The sequence below is a fragment of the Scyliorhinus torazame genome, chromosome X, assembly GCF_047496885.1.
Source record: "Scyliorhinus torazame isolate Kashiwa2021f chromosome X, sScyTor2.1, whole genome shotgun sequence".
NCBI lineage: Eukaryota > Metazoa > Chordata > Chondrichthyes > Carcharhiniformes > Scyliorhinidae > Scyliorhinus > Scyliorhinus torazame.
In genome coordinates this window covers 33,273,592-33,294,459 of record NC_092738.1, presented here as the reverse complement: position 1 = coordinate 33,294,459, position 20,868 = coordinate 33,273,592, and the positions used below count along the sequence as shown (strand labels likewise).

Here is a 20,868-nt window from a genome sequence, read left to right as displayed (position 1 = left end):
CACATCACTGATTGAGGGCCCACATCACTGATTGAGGGCAGCGAAACAGGCCCCTTAAATTTAAAAAAGATTTTTGATCTGGAGCTCCATTCGTCATGCTTTTCGCTGGCGGCAGAGCAAAACAGGTCGCCTAGGAAATACTCATCCAAATAGAATTTCACATTTAGTGTCCACCTGTAATACCTTTCAATGTGCCGTACAAGGCATACTTGGTTGATGAGCTCAATTAACCATTTGTGAGTTAACCATGCTGACTCACAAATATAAATAAGTAGGGAAAGTTTGGTTTGGATTCAAGCCACCAGTCTAGAAGAATCTGCTGCAAACCAATCAAATATCTCAAAACCTCATCTGCAAGTGATTTGTGCAAGTATGTGGTCCTCCACAGTATCATTTTATATCGCTAAAAAGACCTGGCAAGATCAACATATTCAACATGAAATCTTGTGTTTGGGGTCAACATAAAAGTGATTTATAGTCAACCGATATGTGTTAGAAATCCTTTCCAAGAATATTCCTTCCGTCGTGGACAGAGATCTTGAGTTCAGCGACATTCCCGGCGATTATATTTGGTGAGTAACTTGGAGGGGAACCTCCAGGTGGTGGGGTTCCCAGGTATCTGCTGCCCTTGTCCTTCTAGATGGTAGAGGTTGTGGGTTTGGAAGGTGCTGTCTAAGGAACCTTGGTGAGTTGCTGCAGTGCATCTTGTAGATGGTACACACGGCTGCCACTGTGCGTCGGTGGTGGAGGGAGTGAATGTTTGTGGAAGGGGGAGCAATCAAGCAGACTGCTTTGTCCTGGATGGTGTTGAGCATCTTGTTGGAGCTGCACTCATCCAGGCAAGTGGAGACTATTCCATTACACTCCTGACTTGTGCCTTGTAGATGGTGGACAGTGGGTCAGGAGGCGAGTTACTCGCTGTAGAGTCCCAGCCTTTAACCTGCTCTGGTAGCCACAGTATTAATAAGGCTGGTCCAGTTCAGTTTCTGATCAATGGTAACCCCCAGGATGTTGAATGTGGGGGATTCAGTGATGGTAATGCCATTGAATGTCAAGGGGCGATGGTTAGACCCTCTCTTGCAGGAGATGGTCATTGTCTGGCACTTGTGTGGCATGAATGTAACTTGCCACTTGTCAGCCCCGAGCCTGGATATTGTCCAGGTCTTGCTGCATTTTTACATGGACTGATTCAGTATATGAGGAGCCATGAATGGTGCAAATATCCCCAGTTCTGACTCTATGATGGAAGGAAGGTCATTGATGAAGCAGCTGAAGATGGTTGGGCCGAGGACACTACCCTGAGGAACTCCTGCAGTGATGTCCTGGAGCTGAGATGATTGACCTCCAACCACCACAATCCTCTTCCTTTGTGCCGGGTATGACTCCAACCAGCGGAGCGTTTTCCCCCTGATTCCCATTGACTCCAGTTTAGCTCGGGCTCCTTGATGTTACACTCGGTCAAATGCTGCCTTGCTGTCAAGGGCAGTCACTCTCACCTCACCCCTGGCATTCAGCTCTTTTGTCCATGTTTAAAACAAGGCTGTAATGAGGTCAGGAGCTGAGTGACCCTGGCAGAACCCAAACTGAGCATCCATGAGCAGGTTATTGCTGAGTAAGTGCCACTTGATAGCACTGTTGATGACTCCTTCCATCACTTTACTGATAGAGAGTAGACTGTCCAACCCAGCCAATTACAATTCTTGTGTACAGAACACACCTGGGCAATTTTCTACATTGCTGGGTAGATGCCAGTGTTGTAGCTGTACTGGAACAACTTGGCTAGGGGTGCGGCAAGTTCTGGAGCACAAGTCTTCAATACTATTGCTGGGATATTGTCAGAGTCCGCAGCCGTTTCTTAATATCATGTGGAGTGAATCGTATTGGCTGAAGACTGACATCTGTGATGCTGGGGACCTCCGGAGGAGATTGAGATGGATCATCCACTCAGCACTTCTGGCTGAAGATTGTTGTGAATGCTTCAGCCTTGTCCTTTGCACAGATGTGCTGGGCTCCTCCATCATTGAGGATGGGGATATTTGTAGAGCCTCCTCCTCCAGTGAGTTGTTTAATTGTCGAACACCATTCACGGCTGGATGTGGCAGGACTGCAGAGCTTAGATCTGATGCATTCATTGTGGAATCGCTTAGCTCTGTCTGTTACTTGCTGCTTATGCTGTTTGGTACACAAGTAGTTCTGAGTTGTAGCTTCACCAGGGTGACACCTCATTTTTCGGTCTGCCTGATGTTGCTCCTGGCACGCTCTCCTGCACTATTCATTGAACCAGGGGTGATCCCCTGGCTGGGTGGTAATGGTAGAGTGGGTGATATGCCGGGCCATGAGGTTACAGACTGTGGTTGAATACAATTCTGCTGCTGCTGATGGCCCACAGTGCCTGGTGGATGCCCAGTCTGGAGTTGCTAAATCTGTTCGAAGTCTATCCCGTTTAACACGGTGGTCGTGCCACGCAACACGATGGAGGGTCTCCTCAATGTGAAGATGGGACTTCATCTCTACAAGGACTATGCGGTGGTCACTTCTACCGATACTCTCATGGACGGACACATCTGCAGCAGGCAGGTTGGTGAGGAAGAGGTCAAGTATGTTTTTCCCTCTTGTTAGTTCCCTCACCACCTGTTGCAGTCCCAGTCTAGCAGCGATGTCCTTTAGTACCCGGCCAGCTTGGTCTGTGGTGGTGCCACCGAGCCTCGCTTGGTGATGGACATTGAATGCCCCCCACCCAGAGCATATTCTGTGCCCTTGCCACCCTCAGTGCTTCCTCCAAGTGGTGTTCAACATGGAGGATTACTGATTCACCAGCTGATGGTGGCCGGTACGTGGTAATCAGCAGGAGGTTTCTTGCCCATGTTTAACCTGAAGCTCTGAGACTTCATGGGGTCCAGAGTCGATGTTGAGGACTCCCAGGGCAACTCCTGCCCGACTGTATACCACTGTGCTGCCCGCCGCCTCTGCTGGGTCTGTCCTGCCAGTGAGACGGGATATACCCAGGAATGGTGATGGTGGTGTCTGGGACATTGTCTGTATGATTCTGAGAGTATGACAATGTCAGGCTGTTGCTTGACGGGACTGTGAAACAGCTCTCCCAACTTTGGCACAAGCCCCTGTCATGCAATGTTTCTGGTCTCCTACAGTGTCCTACTCCCTGGTTTCCTCCCCCGACAATTGACCACACCAAAGCCAGGAGTGAACATCACAACTGTGTTACAGACCTCAGAACGGAGGTTAGTCAATCTGTCGAAGAAGAGGAGAACTAAAAATGTGCAGTACGCAAAATCAAAAAGACAATGGGCAGGGGTGAGAACAGAATAGCTGAAAGCAATGAACTACTTTGATATTTCTTCACATATTAAAGTGTATTTACAATGACAATGATTTTCAATATCTGAGCAGCAATATTGCTGTTATTGAGCCTCAGAGGTGGACATTTTTAAGTGGCTTCCCCGGGTAGAAGAAATTTCCCTGCAGACAGCGGTGACCTTCGGGGTTATTGATAAGGCTGTCAAGGCCTCTCAAAGTATCAGGACTGTGGCACAACACATTGTGCAGTTAATTTGTTAATGCACCCAGAGACATAAATCACAAAACTGACTTGCTTGGATTCAAAACCTGGCACTCACAAGAAAATGATCATTTTTTCTAACCACAGACCAGGCCAGGCAAGTCTCCAACATCCTTTCACTGAAAGGTCACTGCAGTTTGAGAGAAAACTGAAGAACATATCACACGTATAAAAAGTAGAATGAAAGAAGTACCATCTTTGGATTGTTGTCCGCAAAAAAAAAAGTAAACTTCTGCAAATACTGAACAAATAACATTCTCACCATTAGAGACTTGCTTCATCTCCACAACACAAAAACTAAAATCCCCATACACCTCCCTCAGCCAAGAGAACAATGCAGAAGATCTGGGTCAGAGTTCCCACTCAATGACTAAGATGCACACATTGCAAGCAACAGTCCAGCCGGAAATCAATGATGTTCTGCCCAAGTTGGGATCAATATCTCCTGATTTCGCCCCTTTTTCTGGAGGGCTGTGTGTACTGGACAACTTGACAAAGACGGAATTCGCTGATCTGAGGTACACCTAATGGCATCCAGCAGAAGCAGAGAAAAGCAGCACATCAGCCAAGGGTCCCACCCGTAACCTCTGGTCAGTGATGTCCAATGGAAAGTCTGCACATGGCTTTATGTTAAGATGTCCCGTCCGTGCAAAATAGCACACTAGCACTCACTCACACGAAGGTGGTCACTTGCATAAAGTACCAGAGCGTAGCAGCACTCGGTCCAAGGTGCATCCTTGAGGGAAGGCGGCAGGAAGGTAAATGATGGCGAAGATAACAGGAAACCATTTTTAAAATTCTTTTATGGGATGTGAGCATCACTGGCTCGGCTGACATGTATTGCCCATCCTCAGTGAGCCACCTTCTTGAATCGCTGCAGTCCATGTGGTGTAGGTACACCCACAGTGCTGTTAGGGAGGGAGTTCCAGGGTTTCGACCCAGCGACAGTGAAGAAACGGCCGATATATTTCCAAGTCAGGGTGGTGAGTGACTTGGAGAGGAGCTTGCAGGTAGTGTTGTACAGCACCGAAAAGGCCCTTCGGCCGATCGTGCCAGTCAAAAGCAACCACCTAACTCTTTGAATCCCATTTCCCAGTACTTGGCCCACAGCCTTGTCTGCCTTGGCAAGTGCACATCTGCTGGCCCTGTCCTTCTAGATGGCAGTGGTCATCGGTTTGGAAGGTGCTGTTGAAGGAGCCTTGGTGAGTTCCTGCAGTGCATCTTGAAGATGGTACACACGGCTGCCACTGTGCGTCGGTGGTGGAGGGAGTGAATGTTTGTGGATGGGGAGTCAATCAAGCGGGGCTGCTTTGTCCTGGATGGTGTTGAGCTTCTTGAGTGTGTTGGAGCTGCGCTCATCCAGGCAAGTGGAGAGTATTCCATCACACTCCTGACTTGTGCCTTGTAGATGGTGGACAGGCTTTGGGGGGTCAGGAGGTGAGTTACTCTCCGCAGGATTCCCAGCCTCTGACCTGCTCTTGTAGCCACAGTATTGATATAGCTAGTCCAGTTCGGTTTCTGGTCAATAATAACCTCCAGTCACGGTGCCGAGGTCCCAGGTTCGATCCCGGCCCTGGGTCACTGTCCGTGTGGAGTTTGCACATTCTCCCCGTGTCTGCGTGGGTTTCACCCCCACAACCCAAAAATGTGCAGGATAGGTGGATTGGCCACGCTATGTTGCCCCTTAATTGGAAAATTGGGTACGCTAAATTTTTATTTTTTTTATTTTTTTAAATAATAACCTCCAGGATGTGGGTAATGGGGGATTCAACGGTGACAATGTCACTGAATGTCAAGGAGAGCTGGTTGGATTCTCTCCTTGTTGGAGATGGTCATTGACTGGCACTTAAGTGGTAAGTAATAGTCGTGCCACACATCAGCCCATGTCCAGATTTTACCCAGGTCATGCTGTATATGGGCACGGGCTGCTTCAGCGCTTCTTGCTCTTCAAATAATCCATAAAAACCGTACAGCACAGGAGGCCATTCGGCCCATTGAGTCTGCACCAACCTTCTGAAAGAACACCCAACCTAGGGCAATTTTGGCATGGCCAATCGACCTAACCGGCACATCTTTGGACTGCAGGATCAAACCCACGTAGACACTGGAAGAACGTGCAAACTCCACACAGCCAGTCACTAAAGGCCGGAATCGAACCCAGTCCCTGCCGCTGTGAGACAGCAGTGCTAACCACTGTGCCACCTTGCCACCCTAATGTAACATTCAGCTGAGCAGGCAAACGGGTCGCATTTATTTATTTTTTTAAGTTAGAATACCCAATTCATTTTTTCCCAATTAAGGGGCAATTTAGCGTGGCCAATCCACCTACCCTGCACATCTTTGGGTTGTGGGGCTGAGATCCACGCAGACATGAGGAGAATGTGCAAACTCCACACGCAGGTTCGCATTTTCAAGTCCTATTTGAAATCTGATATCTCTGAATTGCAGCACTTCCTCATATTGTATAATAGTACCATCCTGGATTATATGCTCAAATCTCTGGAATAGGACTTCAAGTGAACCTGTTGGTTCAGAGGCTACTACTGACCCATGGTCAAGCCGTCATAACAGCAGCAACTGCCGCCCCCAACTCAGTACAACTATCATTATGCAAATAGTAAGAAGTCTTCCAACACCAGGTTAAAGTCCAACAGGTTTGTTTCGATGTCACTAGCTTTCGGAGCGCTGCTCCTGAGGAAGGAGCTGCGCTCCGAAAGCTAGTGATTTGAAACAAACCTGTTGGACTTTAACCTGGTGTTGGAAGACTTCTTACTGTGCTCACCCCAGTCCAACGCCGGCATCTCCACATTATGCAAATAGTTACAGGAGGTAGAACTTTATTAAACATCCTGAGAATAATATCAGCATGTACATCAATTCCATCTTAATCTCCAGATCAGGGGTTTCAGTGGAATGCTTAATCTTAAACATACACTTACCATATATACTCGTGTAATGGTCGATCTGGAGTATAAATCGACCCCCGATTTCAAAGCCCGTCCTGGACAATGTACCAGGCTTATGAAGAGAAACAATTTTGTACTGCGACAGAAGACCAGGATTTCAGTGTTTGCCAGCAGAACTTGATGACAGGCTTATCGTATTTCGGGGATTTACAATCAAACTCTGACAAAAGAATGGATCCAGATTGGCCTGCATTGGGAACATGAATGAGACTCCTATGAATTGTGACGCAGCAGCCAGACAAATGGTGAGCAAAGTTGGAGAGAAAACAGTATTAGCGAAGGCAACTGACCTTGAAAACGCACAATTGAAATTGTATAAATTTGTAGATTGGTTTTTTGTTCATGACAAACTTGGCAAAGTTTAGTGTACATAAATTAATAATTATAAATAAAAATTCAATCATAAAAATAGGTTTGGGCTCCTTTTGCACTATTGTTTGAGATGGGATCGGCAGGAGCAGTCTCCAGCCTGGCAATTCAGAGGGGGTGAATTTCAACCCCTTGAAAATGTTACTCGTATAAAAGTTGTCTCCTTGCTCTTTGGCTAAAAATGTAGTCTTAGAAACTCGATTTAAACGAGGAGACATGGTCGTAATTAACCACCAAGATTTTCCACCTTGGTGTCACAGACAACTATATACGATAACTGAAAATGCAATACATTTCTTTTCCGACTCTAAAATACCAAGATTTAAAAGAACAGTTTGCCAAAGGATGATTAGCTCAATATGATTCAAAAAAGTGCTAAACTGTGCTGAGTATAGCCAATCATCGCAGTGTCTACAAACTACAATTCTTTAGGCATCAGGAGATAGGAAAGGCATGTAAAAAAGGCAATATTACAATAATCATGGGGGACTTCAATATGCAGGTGGACTGGGAAAATCAGGTTGGTCGTGGATCCCAAGAAATGGAATTTGTGGAATGTCTGAGAGATGTTTTTTTGGAGCAGCATGTGACAGAGCCTACTAGGGAACAGGCAATTCTGGATTTGGTGATGTGTAATGAGGCAGACTTGATTAGGGAACTTAAGGTGAAGGGACCCTTAGGGAGCAGTGCCCACAATATGATAGAATTTACCCTGCAGTTTGAGAGGCAGAAGCTGCAATCAGATGTAATGGTATTACAATTAAATAAGGGTAACTACAAAGACATGAGGGAGGAGCTGGCCAGAGTTGATTGGAAAAGGAGCCTAGCAGGAGTTTTGGGGGTTACTCTGGAGGCACAACAAAAATTTATCCCAAGGAGGAGGAAACATGCTAAGGGGAGGACAAGGCAGCCATGGCTGACGAGGGATGTCAAGGACAGCATAAAGGCTGAAGAAATAGCATACAAAGTGGCGTGGATTAGTAGGAAACCAGAGGATTGGGAAGCCTTTAAAAGAGAGCAGAGGACAACTAAAAAAGCAATAAGGGGGGAGGAGATGAAGTATGAGTGCAAGCTAGCTAGTAATACAAAGGAAGATAGGAAGAGATTTTTTCTATATATATATATATATATATATATATTAAAAGGTAAGAGAGAGGCAAAAATAGACATTGGACCCCTGGAAAATGTGGCTGGAGAGTAATAATAGGAAACAAAGAAATGGCAGAGGAACTGAATAGTTACTTTGCACCAGTCTTCACGGTGGAAGACACCAGTGGGATGCCAGAGCTCCAGGAGAACCAGGGGGCAGAGGTGAGTGCAGTGACCATTACTAAGGAGAAGGTTCTGGGGAAACTGAAAGGTCTGAAGGTGGATCAGTCACCTGGACCGGATGGACTACACCCCAGGGTCCTAAAAGAGATAGCTGAGGAAATTGTGGAGGCATTAGTGATGATCTTTCAGCAATCACTGGAGGCAGGAAGGGTCCCAGAGGACTGGAAAGTGGCTAATGTAACACCACTGTTTAAGAAGGGAGGGAGGTTGAGGACGGGAAAGTATAGGCCGGTTAGCCTGACTTTGGTCATTGGTAAGATTTTAGAGTCTGTTATTAAAGATGAGATTGCGAAGTACTTGGAAGTGCATGATGGGACTGAGTCAGCACGGCTTTGTCAAGGGGAGGTCGTGTCTGACAAATCTATTGGAGTTCTTTGAGGAGGTAACAAGGAAGTTAGACAAAGGAGAACCAGTGGACGTGATTTATTTAGATTTCCAGAAGGCCTTTGACAAGGTGCCGCATAGGAGACTGTTAAATAAGTTAAGAGCCCATGGTGTTAAGGGTAAGATCCTGGCATGGATAGAGGATTGGCTGACTGGCAGAAGGCAGAGAGTGGGGATAAAGGGGTCTTTTTCAGGATGGCAGCCGGTGACTAGTGGTGTGCCTCAGGGGTCAGTGCTGGGACCACAACTTTTTACATGTACATTAATGATCTGGAAGAAGGTACTGAAGGCACTGTTGCTAAGTTTGCAGATGATACAAAGATCTGTAGAGGGACAGGTAGTATTGAGGAAGCAAGGGGGCTGCAGAAGGACTTGGACAAGCTAGGAGAGTGGGCAATGAAGTGGCAAATGAAATACAATGTGGAAAAAAGTGTGAGGTTATGCACTTTGGAAGGAGGAATGTTCAGTCGGCAGTTAAGAAGCCAAATGAAATGTTAGCATTCATGTCAAGAGGGCTAGAATACAAGACCAGGGATGTACTTCTGAGGCTGTATAAGGCTCTGGTCAGACCCCATTTGGAGTATTGTGAGCAGTTTTGGGCCCCGTATCTAAGGAAGGATGTGCTGGCCTTGGAAAGGGTCCAGAGGAGGTTCACAAGAATGATCCCTGGAATGAAGAACTTGTCATATGAGGAACGGTTGAGGACTCTGGGTCTGTACTCGTTTGAGTTTAAAAGGAGGAGAGGGGATCTTATTAAAACTTACAAGATACTGCGAGGCCTGGATAGAGTGGACGTGGAGAGGATGTTTCCACTTGTAGGAAAAACTAGACGCAGAGGACACAATCTCAGACTAAAGGGACGATCCTTTAAAACAGAGATGAGGAGGAATTTATTCAGCCAGAGGGTGGTGAATCTGTGGAACTCTTTGCCGCAGAAGGCTGTGGAGGCCAAATCACTGAGTGTCTTTAAGACAGAGATAGATAGGGTCTTGATTAATAAGGGGATCAGGGGTTACGGGGAGAAGGCAGGAGAATGGGGATGAGAAAATATCAGCCATGGTCGAATGGCGGAGCAGATTCGATGGGCCGAGTGGCCTAATTCTGCTCCAATGTCTTATGGTCTTATTGGTGAGGCCACACCTGGAGTATTGGGCACAGTTTTGGTGTCCTTATCGGAGGAAGGATGTTCTTGCTGTGGAGGGAGAGCAGCGAAGGTTTACCAGGCTGATTACTGGGAAGGCGGGACTGTCCTCTGAGGAAAGACTAAATCGGTTAGGATTGTATTAATTGGAGTTTAGAAGAGTGAGCGGGGATCTCATAGCAACTTACAAAATTCTAACCGGATTAGACAGGATAGATTCAGAAAGAATGATCTTGATGGTGGGGGAGCCAGAACTAGGGGTCATAGTTTGAGGACAAGGGGTAAACCTTTTAGGACTGAGGTGAGGAGAAATTTCTTCACCCAGAGGTCCCTCATGGTAGACTAGTACAAAAGGTGAAGTCACACGGGATCAGGGGTGAGCTGGCAAGGTGGATACAGAACTGGCTAAGCCATAGAAGGCAGAGAGTAGCAATGGAAGGATGCTTTTCTAATTGGAGGGCTGTGACCAGTGGTGTTCCACAGGGATCAGTGCTGGGGCCTTTGCTCTTTGTAGTATATATAAATGATTTGGAGGAAAATGTAGCTGGTCTGATTAGTAAGTTTGCAGACGACACAAAGGTTGGTGGAATTGCGGATAGCGATGAGGACTGTCGGAGGATACAGCAGGCTTTAGATTGTTTGGAGACTTGGGCGGAGAGATGGCAGATGGAGTTTAATCCGGACAAATGTGAGGTAATGCATTTTGGAAGGTCTAATGCAGGTAGGGAATATACGGTGAATGGTAGAACCCTCAAGAGTATTGAAAGTCAAAGAGATCTAGGAGTACAGGTCCACAGGTCACTGAAAGGGGCAACACAGGTGGAGAAGGTAGTCAAGAAGGCATACGGCATGCTTGCCTTCATTGGCCGGGGCATTGAGTATAAGAATTGGCAAGTCATGTTGCAGCTGTATAGAACCTTAGTTAGGCCACACTTGGAGTATAGTGTTCAATTCTGGTCGCCACACTACCAGAAGGATGTGGAGGCTTTAGAGAGGGTGCAGAAGAGATTTACCAGAATGTTGCCTGGTATGAAGGGCATTAGCTATGAGGAGCGGTTGAATAAACTCGGTTTGTTCTCACTGGAACGAAGGAGGTTGAGGGGAGACCTGATAGAGGTATACAAAATTATGAGGGGCATAGACAGAGTGGATAGTCAGAGGCTTTTCCCCAGGGTAGAGGGGTCAATTACTAGGGGGCATAGGTTTAAGGTGAGAGGGGCAAGGTTTAGAGTAGATGTACGAGGCAAGTTTTTTACGCAGAGGGTAGTGGGTGCCTGGAACTCGCTACCGGAGGAGGTGGTGGAAGCAGGGACGATAGTGACATTTAAGGGGCATCTTGACAAATACATGAATAGGATGGGAATAGAGGGATACGGACCCAGGAAGTGTAGAAGATTGTAGTTTAGTCGGGCAGCATGGTCGGCACGGGCTTGGAGGGCCGAAGGGCCTGTTCCTGTGCTGTACTTTTCCTTGTTCTTTGTTCAGAGACTGGGGAATCTGTGGAATTCACTACCACAAAAAGTAGTTGAGGCCAAAACATGCGAAATTTCAAGAAGGAATTAGATATAGCTCTCGAGACTAAAGGGATTGTGGTGAAACCACTGTGTTGTATTGTGCTGCCACCGTATTACGTGTTGTAGAGTATTGCCACTATATTACATGTTGTACGGTTTTGGCTCTGCCCGTGGCTCCTCCCCCTGGGGCCGGGGTATAGAAGCTGCCGACCTCTCACACTGCCTCATTCTGGGGCATGCTGCCAGCTCTGTTGTAAGTCAATTAAAGCCATAGTTAATTCACTCTGCGTTCTCCGTCTTAATTGATGGCATATCAATTTAATTGACTTATGTCAGCTGGCCTCTGCATATCAGGGATCAAGGGATATGGGGGGGAAGGCAGGATCGGGTTATTGAACTTGATGACCAGACATGGTTGTTTTGAGTGGCGGATCAGGCTCGAAGGGCCGAATGGCCTCCTCCTGCTTCTATTTTCTATGTTTCTATGTTTACAAGAATAAACCTCCAGGGTTGCTACAAACTGTCAGAAGCTTTGAATCGTGGTTAAATTACAAGCACATACACAGGCAATCTTTTTTGCGATGGTCATCTGTGCAAGAGGCATGTCTATATGTCACAATATTTGACCCCATGCACATGCGTAACTTAGCCCAGCTATACAATACCTTGCATATTGCAACCACCATTTTGACTTCTTCCTCTGAATGCAGTTAGAGGTCTGTTATGCAGCTGGTCACTAAGAATCACACACCGAATCGAAGCACAGAATTCAAATGGACCAAACGACTTCCCATTCTCAAACCAAGCAATGTTCAAATTCCAAATCGCTACGTTATCCAATTTTATTTCATGCCCAGCACATGCTGTACCCGTACAGTTAATGGATGGCCAGGTTTCCGAGACAGAGGTATATTTTAAGATCAATCACTTACAAAAAAATTAATTTAACTGGCAAATTACGCTCTCTATGAATTACTACAAAAGGGGCTGTGGTTGAAAGACATGTAAATGAGCTGTAATCTGGCCTCTGTAAACTGGAGATCAAAGCACAATTCCTCATTACACTGGTTGGGCGTTGCTCAGCAAGATTCAACACTTTCCTTTTGAATTTGACAACCTACACTCTTGGGAACTTGGTTATGCATCAGTTTAGCTGTTACGGCTGGACTCACCAAATCAGAAAGTGATGTGGCTCGCTTTGTGAAGAAGGCCTTTGCCATTCAGTAATGTATTGTGGATGATTGCATCAACATCACAGTCTTAACAGAAACCTGGCTGTGGGATGATGACACTTGTTATTTATTGAAGCCTTGCTGCTTGGCTATGTTTTCCACCACTTTCCCTGTGTAACAGGGCTAAGACCTCGTACTCTATATTTTTATAAAATATATAGCTATCCCCATGGTTAACGTCTAAAATTTTAAAAAGTGGACAAAGGCTTCAAATTGACAGAAGGCATGTCTGGCTGTAGCTTTCAAACGAAGGTACTTTCTGGCAACACCAGAAAAGCTGACACCTCCTTCTCTCTGAAGATGCACAAACAATCCTGGTGTCAGCAGAAACCAAATTTAAAGGGAATTATACAAAGTCCATCGACATTTCAGAAGCCAAGCCTAGCTACTGGAGTCTACTAGGACAATGGACCGTGCAAACTCCCATCAAATTCTTAATGGTTGGAACATTATTAGGAACCCAGGCAAAGGAATATGCACCCTTTGTCAAGGCACAGAAAAAGGGCTCTGTCCAGTTTTGCATTGCTGGCCCCATCTACATTCTTTTTACTGGAACTTCTGAACCTTCATTGCCATCGCCTGCAGGTCTAATGTGCCTATCTCAGCGTGGAAGTCATTTCTACTGGAAAAGTGAATTAATCAGTTATCAGTCTTAAGCCTGCCAACCTCATATCCCAGTGGACTTTAACTCTAGATTCTGAACTCATGTGAAACAATTATTTTCTCTATAGTCTTTCCCTGATAAACCCTTGCTTTCTCTACCACCCCACCTTTTTATATTGTATGAGTGACAAGCAGGTTACGTTGCGACTTTCCTCTGACTGTCAAATAAACTTACAGAGTTTACCCCATCTCGAGTTTGCTGTGTGGTTATTAATAAAAACTGGATCACACCAGGGGGTGGGAAATATGCCATTGCTTTTACAGAGGGAAATAAAATTCAAAAACACCTTTCTGTTGATGAATAGGTGGCGAGAAGAGAAATCAGACTTGTTAAGCCCTCTCCCTTTCAACCTCAGCTCCAACAATAAGTGCGAGGAGTGCACAGGTTTCTTTGTCACCAAGATTATCTGATCAGCTGCCTCATCCTCCTCCACTAGCCCATCTGTCCAAACTAGCCCTGCAACTCACATCATTCTCTAGTTCCTCTTCTATTTCCCCTCATGTCCTCTCTGGACTCATCTAACCAAGAGATCCACCTCGTCCCCTTGATCCTATTACCACAAAACTTCACCCATTTCCCCTCTTGGCCTCCATGTTGTCGATATTGTAAATGGTTCTCTCTCTTCAGGCATCGTCGCGCTCTTCTTTAAAACCATTTTCATCACCCTGCTCTTCAAAAGTCCAATGCTTCACCCCCCTCCATCTTTGCAAACTAATGCCCCGACAATCCTTTCCTCTCCAAACTCCATGGCCGTGTTGTCATCTCCCAAATCCATTCTCATCTTTCCCAGAACTGCATCAGGTTTCTGCCCCTACCACATTACTAAAACGGCACTCATCAAAGTCACAGACAACATCCTGTGTGACTGGGACAAAGGGAAACTTTCCTCCTTGTCCTTCTCTCCCTGTCCGCAGCCTTTGACACGGGATGACCACACGATCCTCCTCCAACACTCTCTCCACTGTCGTCCAACTGGGTGGGGACGGCTCTCACATGCTTCCATTCTTATCTATCTAATCGTAGTCCGAGAATCACCGGCAATGGCTTCTCTTCCTGTTCCCGCACAGAAACCTCTGGTGTCGTTTCCCCCCCACCACCACCAAGGATCTATCCTTGAACTCCAGGTGGTGGGGTTCCCAGGTATCTGCTGCCCTTGACCTTCTAGGTGGAAGTGGTTGTGGGTTTGGAAGGTGTTGTCCCAGGAACCTTGGTGAGTTTCTGCAATGCGTCTTGTAGATGGTACACACGGCTGCCACTGTGCGTCGGTGGTGGAGGGAGTGAATGTTTACAGTGGTGAATAGGGGGGTTGTGGGTTATTTTCTTTCAAATGTTACAGGTTGCTCTGGAATGTTACGGATCGTCTCATGTGCTGTCACAGTTGTCAAAAGAACAGCAGAATTTTCAGAGCAGGTTGTTGGGTGTGGATTTTCTCAGCTTTGTCATTACAGAGCAGCAACCAGGCAAGGAAAAGCTGCGCAATTGTAGTAACATTGTTAACACAGTGTGGCAGAGGTATGCACTGAGCGCCTTCATTTGTTTACTTATTCATTTGGCTGAGACATTGCTGCACAGAGACAAATGGAGCAGCTCGTCTATGTCACACTAAGTAATTAATAGATTGCAAAGTGCTTTGGAACATCTTGAGGACATAATTAGAAGGTTTGCAAATACATTTATTTCGGAGGGGAAACATAATTGAGGAAGTATCCCACCTTTTGATACAAGTGTTGCTCGTATTGGTTACAGAAGATGCTAAAAAGATGGAGGTGGAAGAAATTTATGGACAGCTAAGTTGCCCTGCATCAAACTGGGAGGTCTGTTTTTCTCCATTACTAACAACCCATGAACAACATCACATTCACAGGAACTGCATGATTCAAAGACATTTGCTGCTACAATTTTATTCATTAGAGCGTGTTAGGATTCTTGGGCACAGCAGTGTCACCCCTTCACCACAACACAGTCAGAATCTGTGTGTTTGGTGTTAGTCTGTTTTTTGCCCCAATTGTGAAATGATGCATTGGGTTTTTTCAGCATTTGTTCTATTCCCCTTCAAACATCCTGCATGTTTACACCTTTGCTTTAATGTCCTTCCGAGGTGTTTTTTTATATCAATCATCTGTTCTTTTAAGCAAGTGAGTCATTCAAATCACTTACTGCAAGCGTGACCCTCAGCATCCTGTCGTTTGCCACTTTCATTCTACACCCCGTTCGGATTTCAGCTTCCTACACTGTTCCAATGAACACAAGTAGTAGGAGCAGGAGTAGACCAGATGGCTCATCGAACCTGCTCCACACATGGCTGATCTTAGGCTTCATCTCCACTTTCCCACCCACTCTCCATATTCCTCAATTCCTCCCCCCCCCCCGAGACCAGAAATCTGTCCATCCCAACCTTAAATCTATTCAGCCATGGAGCGCCCACAATCCTCTGGGGGTGGAGAATGCCAAAGATTCTTAACCATTTGAGTGAAGAAAGTTCTCCTCATCTCAGTCCTACACGATCGTTTCCTTATCCTGAGACTGTGCTCCCCGTTTTAGATTCCCGAGTGTTATAACCCATACGATACCGATGGGGGAGAAGCAATTAGCCTCCCAGTGAGCCTCGTTGAGTGCGTGCTCCCTGCTAAGGAGCGGGGAGCCATGGACACCCTAATAATCTGTAATATAAGGGTCGGCCAGCTTTGGACACCTCAGACCCAGCCGGGATCTGGAGAGTATTGTACATATTAGAACTTCGGAATAAAACTAGTTTCTCTTATCCACTCGTCTCGGACGCGTCTGTGGTCACTAAACCCAGCCAAGGGGAAACAACCTCCCAACGTTCACCCTATTGAGCCCCTTCAGAATTTTAGAGGCTTCAATGGGATCGCCCATCATTCTTCTGAACTCCAAAGAAAACAAAATCAAGTTACTCAGCCTCACATCATAGGACAGCCCACTCATTCTAGGCCACCAATCTAGTGAATCTTTACTGTCCCGCCTCAAATGCAAGTATACCTTTTCTTAAATGTGGAGACCAAAACTGTACATACTGTTACAGATATGGTCTCACCAAAATCCTGTACTACTCAAGGCTGACTCGTTTATTCCTGTACTCCAATCCCCATGCACCGGCCAACATGCCACTTGCCTTCCTAATTGTTTGCTGTACTTCCTTGTTCACTTTCTGTTTTCCTTGTACAAGCAAGCACACTCAAGTCACTTTGAACATCAACACTTACAAGTTACTCGCATTCGAAATAAATTTTACTTTTCTATTCTTTCAACAAAGTGAATAACTTCACACTTCCCTACAGTATATCGTCACCTCATCGTCCATTCATTAACCTGTCTATATTTCTTTGCAGCCTCGCTGTGTCCTCTCCACACCTTACCATTCCATCTACAGCTTCATATCAGCAAACTTAAGATACAATACTCCCTGACTCTTTATCCAAGTCATTAATATAAGTTGTAATTGCTAAGGCTCCAGCACTGATCCTTGTGGTACTCCAAGGTCTATACCCACTCGCTGCTCTCTTATCGGTTAACCAATTCTCTAGCCATGCTATTACCTCCAACTCCATGCGCACCTACCATGCCAATTGAACTTTTCCATGGCACTTTATGAAATTCCCTTTGGAAATCCAGGTATAGTACATCTACTGGTTCCCCTTCATCGAGCTTACTAATTACATCCTCAAAAAACTCCACTAAATCTGTTAAACAGAATTTCCCTTTCGTAAAACCATGTTGACTTGTTCTAATCATACTACATTTTTTCAAAGGGCATTTTAAAACTTCCTCAATAATAGATTCCAGCATTTTCCAAACAACTGATGTTAAATGGCCTGGTTTTCTCCCTCCTTTCTTGAAAAGCCAATGTCCAATCTGATGGGACCATTTCCGAATCCACTGAATTAAGGAATCACAGCCAGCACGTTCACCATCTCTGCAACTATCTCCTTTAGAACCCGAGGGCATCAGGTCCCAGAGATTTGTCACATTCGAGTCCCTTAAATTTCTCCAATACTTTTTCTCTGTTGATATTAATTTCCCTAATTTCCTCACTTTTTAGCACCTAGTTTACTGTCAATTTTTGCAATGAAACTTGTGTCTTCTCATGTGAAGACAGACACAAAATATTCGTTCAATGCTCTGCCATTTCCTCATTCCGCATGATAATTTCGCTTGTCTCTGATTCAAACAGATCAACATTTACTTTAGCTACTCCCTTCCCTTCTATATACTTTTTAAAGCCCTTATAGTCTGTTTTTATATTACTGGTTTGTTCACTCTCACTCGATTTCTTTCCACATCACCGTTTTGCTGGCCATTGGCTAGTTTCTAAAACACTGCCAATCTTCAGACTTTTACTGTTCTGAAATGTAGTGAGTCTCTAATAATTTAATGCTATCCCTCAGAGCTGTTTTTCTTGCTGTTTTTTTCTTTTTCCATGGAATATATTTTTGTTGAACATTTTGAATTTGTTCTTTCAATGTACCCCACTGCTCATTCATAGCCACACCTTTTAACAAAGAAAAGTACAGCACAGGAACAGGCCCTTCGGCCCTCCAAGCCCGTGCCGACCATGCTGCGCGTCTGAACTAAAACCTTCTACACTTCCGGGGTCCATATCCCTCTATTCCCAACCTATTCATGTATTTGTCAAGGCGCCCCTTAAACGTCACTATCGTCCCTGCTTCCACCACCTCCTCCGGCAGCGAGTTCCAGGCTCCCACTACCCTCTGTTTAAAAAGCTTCCCATGCACATCTCCTCTAAACTTTGCCCTTGCACCTTAAACCCATGTCCCCTAGTAATTGACTACCACCCTGGGAAAAAGCTTCTTAATATCCAATCTGTCCATGCCCCATAATTTTGTAGACTACTATCAGGTCGTCCCTCAACCTCCGTCGTTCCAATGAGAACAATCCATGTTTATCCAACCTCTCCTCATAGTTAATGCCCTCCAATCCAGGCAAGATCCTGGTAAATCTCTTCTGTACCCTCTCCAAAGCATCCACATCCTTCTGGTAGTGGGGACCAGAATTGAATACTATTGAATTGAACACTTTATCTACCAACTAACTTTATTTAGTTCTCCCCTCTTATCTTTTTAATTGGTTTTAAGTTTAAGATTCAGTGGGTCACTTTTTGAAAAGAAAATCTTAAATAATGCATTAATAACTGGGACCACTTGGGAATATATGATTTTGTTTTTAAGGATATTATAAGAATGGGGAGGCCATGGCATTGTGGTATTGTCACTGGCCTAGTAATCCACAGACCCACGGTAATTCTTTGGGGACCACAGCAGAAAGTGAAATTTGAATTCAATAGAAATCTGATGACCATGAAACTATTGCCGTGGAAACCCCATCTCTGTCCTAGAGTCATAGAGAGGGAGTAGGGAACTTTTACAGGCCAGAAAGAGGCCCTTCAGCCCATCGTGTTTGCACCAGCCATCAAGCACCTATCTATTCTAATTCCGTTTTCCAGAACTTGCCGTAGCCTTGTATGCTGAGTGCTCATCTAGATACTTCTTAAATGTTGTGAGGGTTCCCACCTCTCCCACCCTTTCAAGCAGTAAATTCTAGATTCCCACCACCCTCTGGGTGAAAACATTTCTGCTTAAATGTCCTCTGAACGCCCTGCCCCTTACCATAAATCTATCGCCCCTGGTTATCGATGCCGGCACCAAGGGGAAACATCCTGATGAAGCTCCTCTGTACCCTTTCTAGTGTAGCAACCAGAACTGCACACAGTACTCTAAGCTGTAGCCTAACTAGCGTTTTATACAGGTCCATCATAACCTACCTGCTCTTATATTCTCTGCCTCGACTAATAAAGGCAAGTATCCCATTTGCCTTCTTAACCACCTTATCTACCTGTCCTGCTGCCTTCAGGGATCTATGGACATGCACCGCAAGGTCCATCTCGTCTTCTGTACTTCCTAGCGTGCTACTGTTCGTTGTGTATTCCCTTGCCTTGTTCGTCCTCCCAGATACATGTTCACACTTTTCAGGTTCAATTCCATTTGTCACTGTTCTGCCCACCCAACCAGCCCGTCGACATCTCCCTGTAATCGAAAGCGTTCCTCCTCACTATTCACCACACCACCAATTTTTGTGTTATCTGCAAACTTACTAATCATACCTCCGACATTCACATTCAGATCATTAATATATGCTACAAACAGCAAGGCAGAGATTACAAAAGCAGGGAGGTCATGTTGGAGCTGTACAGAACTTTGGTGAGGCCACAGCTGGAGTACTGTGTGCAATTCTGGTGACCACATTATAGGAAGGATGTGATTGCACTGAAGGGGGGGCAGAGGCGAATGTACAGAGGCTGCTTAATGTTATTACGATGCCCTCAGAGGGCTGAGTGGTGGTGGTGACAATGGACATGGAAAAGGCATTCAATCAGGTTGAATGGGCATATCTGTTTGAGGTGTTGGGTCGGTTCGGGTTTGAGGACTGGGTTCGGCTGCTGTATAAGGCACTCAAGGAGAGTGAACAAGGTCAGCTCGGATTATTTTCATGGAATCATAGAATTTACAGTGCAGAAGGAGGCCATTCGGCCCATTGAGTCTGCACAGGCCCTTGGAAAGAGCACCGTACCCAAGCCCACATCGCCACCCTATCCCCGTAACCCAGTCACCCCACCTAACCTTACATAGCTGGCTTTTAAAGCAGACCAAGGCAGGCCAGCAGCACGGTTCAATTCCCGTACCAGCCTCCCCGAACAGGTGCCGGAATGTGGCAACTAGGGTCTTTTCACAGTAACTTCATTTGAAGCCTACTTGTGACAATAAGCGCATTTCATTTAAGTTCATAAGGACAATTTAGCATGGCCAATCCACCTAATCTGCACATTTGGACTGTGGGGGGAAACCGGAGCACCCGGAGGAAACCCACACAGACACGGGGAGGACATGCAGACTCCGCACAGACAGTGACCCAAGCCAGGAATCGAACCAGGGTCTCTGACGCTGTGAAGCAACTGTGCTAACCACTGTATTACCGTGCTGCCCTGGGTTAGGGTTACACTGGGGGACGAAGCAGGGGTGCCTGCTATCACCGTTGCTCTTTGCCCTGGCAATTGACCTGCGGGCAATGGCGCTTGGAGGTCAAGGGGTTGGAGGGGGATCGAGGACAGAGTTTGGAGATGTCCTCCTGTTGTATATTTCAGACCCGGTTGGATGCTTCGATAGGATCATGGGAAATTTGGGGGAGATTCGCGGGTTTGCTTACCATGGGGAAAAGAGAGGTGTTAGATCATAAGACCATAAGACATAGGAGCAGAATTAGGCCACTCGGCCCATCGAGTCTGCTCCGCCATTCAATCATGGCTGATATTTTCTCATCCCCATTCTCCTGCCTTCTCCCCATAACCCCTGATCCCCTTATTAATCAAGAACCTATCTATCTCTGTCTTAAAGACACTCAGTGATTTGGCCTCCACAGCCTTCTGCGGCGAAGAGTTCCACAGATTCACCACCCTCTGGCTGAAGACATTCCTCATCTCTGTTTCAAAGGATCGTCCCTTTAGTCTGAGATTGGGTCCTCTGGTTCTAGTTTTTCCTACAAGCGGAAACATCCTCTCCACGTCCACTCTATCCAGGCCTCGCAGTATCTTATACATTTCAATAAGATCCCCTCTCATCCTTCTAAACTCCAACGAGTACAGACCCAGCGTCCTCA

General features: G+C 45.8%; 1 protein-coding gene across 4 annotated transcripts in view; it reads right to left on the bottom strand.

The window, feature by feature from the left end:
• Window positions 1-20,868, bottom strand: part of r3hdm2 (R3H domain containing 2) — a 325,172-nt gene that overhangs the window by 250,202 nt on the left and 54,102 nt on the right. For 3 of the 4 annotated variants that reach the window (XM_072494033.1, XM_072494029.1, XM_072494034.1), the window contains exon 2: window positions 6,517-6,730. The exons of the other annotated variant lie outside the window; for it this stretch is intronic. The gene's annotated coding sequence lies outside the window, so the exon portion shown is untranslated. The remainder of the gene's footprint in view (window positions 1-6,516; window positions 6,731-20,868) is intronic. 4 annotated transcript variants of the gene reach the window in all.